Raw genomic sequence first — 4,653 nt, forward strand, 5'->3', positions numbered from 1 at the left:
GTAAACAAGTGTTCTCAGTACCCCATTCTTCTGTGCCAGATGATGGCAGCTGTCAGCCTGTAGGTATAAGTCGGTGTGTGTAGGTGAAAGAACAGATACCATCTTCATATAGTTAAGGCTAACCGGCCATTGACCTTCTTCTTCCGTGCGGATGTACACGTATTGCCCGAACTCTTACGGGACTCGGTAAGATTGTCTGCCGCGAGTAATGAATGTAATGGGCAGGGGCACTAAGTTGGGAATGTGGGTCTCACGGGGGCGTCCAAGGGATAAATTCCTGCAGTCGCACTGTCCTCTGAGCCCTCGGTGGCTCAGATGGGTAGATCGTCTGCCATGTAAGCAGGAGATCCCGGGTTCGAGTCCCGGTCAGGGCACACATTTCTAACTGTCCTCATTGATGTATATCAACGCCTGTCGGCAGTGTAGGGTCTTGATTTAATTATCATTTCATTCTAGAGCTCTGCATGATCACCGATGGTATCTGTCCTTTCGGACATGTCCGAAAGGACAGATACCATCTTCATATAGTGCTAGGAACGCGCCTGGCGGCCGCGGACCTAGTAGGGAAGCCATGAAACGGCTGCCACCGGGGAAAACAGCGGAAGCGGGCGCGGACAGAAGACGGAACATCTGGCGACAAAACGACACTGTCGCAGCGGGAGCGGATGGCGTCCAGACACAAATACGGCACACGGCCAGCCTGTCGTTGAGTCACAGGAAGCACCTGATGAAGACGCCGAGGTACGATGTCGAAATATTGTGTTAGAAAAACGCAGACCACCGGCAGTACACCCTATTCAATGAGATGTTATAAACATGTTGTTTTGGTACTGATGTCTGCTGAGCGGGCAACAAGACAGTCCTAACGGTACCGCAGGAGGGCATATGCCCTAGGATACAGATTACCTTCTCCAGATAAGACATGGTGAAGCTAACTCGATGTCGTGGAGGACCGTCTTGGTGGGCATGTCGATGGTATGACATTAGTCGTTTAATATCCGTGGATAACTTGTACTGTACTGCTAATTCTGAATCTGTAAGCTTTAATACAGAAACTGTATTTAATATGTAATGGATATGATAGTGTGTTTATTTCTGACTGTACGTAATTGATTGTAATTATAATGTAAATATTGTAAATTTCTGGGTAATAACCAAGGGAATTTAATTTAAATGTACCAATAGCAACAACAAAATGGCAGTAACTGTGTCGTTGTTTATCTTTGCGTATGGAGAGTCTCTGTCGCGCTGCGACCAGAGAGGAAGCAGTGGAGCTTGAGTCTTGAAAGAGTGCCGAAGTGTTTGTTGGGCGCTCCCGCAAATGCGGTGTGCAGCTATGATCGTGCCGGTGTAGGCGCAACTACTTCATTAATTAGCGAGTATTGAGAGCACTGTTGGAGTGGACAGGCGGAGGAAGCTGCAATTCTATTGTCTATCCCATAATTACCCATGGCTCTGGAGACGACTCGTGGTTCTCAACCGGCGGCAGCAGTAACAGCAGCTCAGCATTGGGGTCGGCTACATTCTTCGTCGTCCACACAGCTATAACATCGTAAGACGGTTAACTGACAAAGTCTGACTTATACTGTACAGGAATTACCCAGGGGCATTTCTTTCATAAACTTTAATAATTTTCTTGAATAATAACCTGCAATAATTTAAACTCGTAGGTCACCTTTGTTGTCATAGTCCTCAGACATTATTACCAAGCATAGTCCCTTTCCTTTCCATGCAATCACCGAATGTCGTAAAAATATGAAAATTGGTTAATTATTTACTGCCAGTTTCTTTTGTTTGTTAATCGTCTACATTTTGCTGCCTCAGTAACTGTTCATTCTTGTATTCCATAACAGAGGCTTAACGAATTTGTAACTTCACTCTCTTAAAGAAACGTAGAATTTCACTGGCAAAGCTAATAACTAAAGATACAGCGCAAATATACAATCCCCAATATCATTTATTTTGCATTTAGCTTAGCGAGTGACTTCTGCCGGCTTATTGCTCTTATGTTAAAAGTAATTTCGGTTGTTCGTTTGCTTAAAGTAAATTCAAATCAATCTTTCAATGATTAAAAGTAAATTGCTTGCCCTTTCCCAAATTTAGCATTACGTTACGCGGATGTTACTGAAAGTCATTTTTTTAAGTAACAGAAGTTTCAGTTACAGCCAGTCATTTATGTAACCAGTAACTTCATTTAACTTTGTTCTCAAAATTTCGTATTTCAGATTAAGGAACTGCAAACCCCTTGCTTTCTGATTAATTTATTTTCTCGTGAACTGTAGTGTTGTTCAAAAGGGTAACAACCATCTGTTGCCATTTCAGTGATTATTTGATTAATTTTCTTTGTTACTATCTTCCTTAAGATTCTGGAGATTCGTTGCCCCAGTGGACTGGCTACCATTTAATTATCCTTGTTTTGCTAATCAGCATCTTTGTGGCTCTGGCTCTGAGCACTATGGGACTTAACATATGTGGTCATCAGTCCCCTAGAACTTAGAACTACTTAAACCTAACCTACCTAAGGACATCACACACATCCATGCCCGAGGCAGGATTCGAACCTGCGACCGTAGCAGTCGCGCGGTTCCGGACTGCGCGCCTAGAACCGCTAGACCACCGCGGCCGGAAGCATCTTTGTATTAGCACTATTTTTTATTAAAAATATTACGTGGTGCCCTCTTCCCCCTTTGTGGTTCGTGAGGGATTGCACTATATTCCACAGATTTCAAAATTATTATCAGTATTGAGACTAGGTTTAGAATAGATTCTTCGTTCAGAAGAATCTGTCTTTCCATTCCCCCCCGCTAACCGGTATTATTTTCCTTCGATAACGATAGCCTTACTCGCTGCAAAATTTCACTAGGCTTACGCGATAACGGTCAATTATATCGGAAGCCAGTAGGCCAATTGGGAAGCGGGGGGTTAGAAGATGTCTAAGGGCCAGCGACGTCGACATCCATTGCAATGGAGGTGAACTCAGGGGTGGCGTCCTTTTCCCAGGAGACATGACACTTAGGTCGGGAAGAGTCCGCCTATAGATGCTATGACAGGCCTCGATCTCCAAAAGAAAAAGTTTCTTTGTATAAGCCCGAACCCCCATCGTTGAAGTAGCTGAGATGCTTTCTGGGGAGGTCCTGAGTTTCCATTTGAACTTCATGCATGGGGTGAGCCAAGAGTTTGGTAATTTGGGCCTGCACACATCATGGCTTGCCATAGTGAAAGACAGAGGCAAACATTTCATCGTCGAACTTACGCCGAAGTTCGATGCAATAGATTCGTATGGTTGACTGGCATTACAGCAGACAGTGGTGTCCTGTGGGACCGACTGCGTAGGTATTTCACTAGACGTTGATAATCTAGAGGCCTGCAGATCTTTCTTCCTGGCAATTGTGCAGTTACCAATGTCGTTTATCCTTCAAGGCAAAGGATCATTTTCGCAAAGCATGAACTGTTGAAGGCTTCAGCGTAATATGCGCTTCATAGTCTCTGACACAAATTATTGTACTATCGAAGATAGTTGAAGGATTGCATATAAGATCCGTAAGGTACGCGTGGGTAACTGTTGCTCTTACTTGAGTGGCTGAGTCGTACATTTTCAGACCAAATTTTGGGAATAGTTCGAGATCCACAACTTTACTAGCATCCTGCAGTTTGACCACAAACAGCCTGAGGAATGCGCCCACACGCATCGCAGCCACGAATGCCGGGTTGGCTACTCGGCTGACATCATCAAAATGACGTAATTATACACTGAAGAAAAAATCAAAACAGCAAAAAATAATTAACTTAGAGGAATGAAATTTTGAGAATACATTTATCTAGGTAATATATTTAAGTGATCAACATTATAAGATCACAGATTAACGTAAGCGTGGGAAAAGCCAATGCAAATGCGAAATGCTGGTACATTAACAACCAGTGTAACTGACAGTATGTTGAATGCAAGCGTGCAAATGTGCACGTAATGTGCTGTACAGGTGCCGGATGTCAGTTTTGGAATGGAGTTCCATGCCTGTTGCACTTGGTCCGTCTACAAATGTTTGTTGTGGATGATGGAGTTGTCATCCGATGATGCCCCATATGAGCTGGATTGGAGACAGATCAGGTGATCGAACGGCAAAAGGCAACATTCCAGCACTTTGTGGAGTATATTGGACTACGACAGCGGTATGTGGGCCAGCGTTTCCTGATGGAAAACACCTCCAGGAATGCTGTTCATTAATGGCAGCACAACAGTCGAACCATCATATTGACGTACATGTTTTCAGTCAGGGTGCGTGGGATAACCACGAGAGTGTTCCCGCTGTCATCCGAAATAGCACCCTAGACCACAATGTCAGGCGTAGGAACAGTGTGTCTAGCACGCCGACAGGATGACTGCAAACTCCCAACTGGCCTCTTCTCGCCAACACAGAACCATCTTTCATCAAAAAATACAAGAGTCTTCCACCCTGCTCCCCCCCCCCACCCCCTCTCCCCCACTGAGCTCTCGCTTGACAACACTGAAGTCGCAAATCGCGGTCGCTTTGGGTCAGTGAAATGCACGCTACAAATCGTGTGGTAGGAGTTGTCCTTGAAGTAACCCACTTGCAGGAGTTCGTTGTTTCGCTGTGGTGCAAACTGCTCTCAAATTGCATTACGGTACGCTGAAGT

The 4,653-nt window shown here is 44.7% G+C and overlaps 1 non-coding gene across 1 annotated transcript; it reads left to right on the forward strand.

Annotated features, from left to right (window-relative positions):
* The first annotated feature begins 299 nt into the window (after window positions 1-299).
* On the forward strand, window positions 300-374 carry Trnat-ugu. Its single transcript has one exon. It is a non-coding gene; the product is annotated as a tRNA-Thr (tRNA).
* The last annotated feature ends 4,279 nt before the right edge of the window (window positions 375-4,653 follow it).

The sequence above is a fragment of the Schistocerca americana genome, chromosome 7 (assembly GCF_021461395.2).
Source record: "Schistocerca americana isolate TAMUIC-IGC-003095 chromosome 7, iqSchAmer2.1, whole genome shotgun sequence".
Classification (NCBI taxonomy): Eukaryota; Metazoa; Arthropoda; class Insecta; order Orthoptera; family Acrididae; genus Schistocerca; species Schistocerca americana.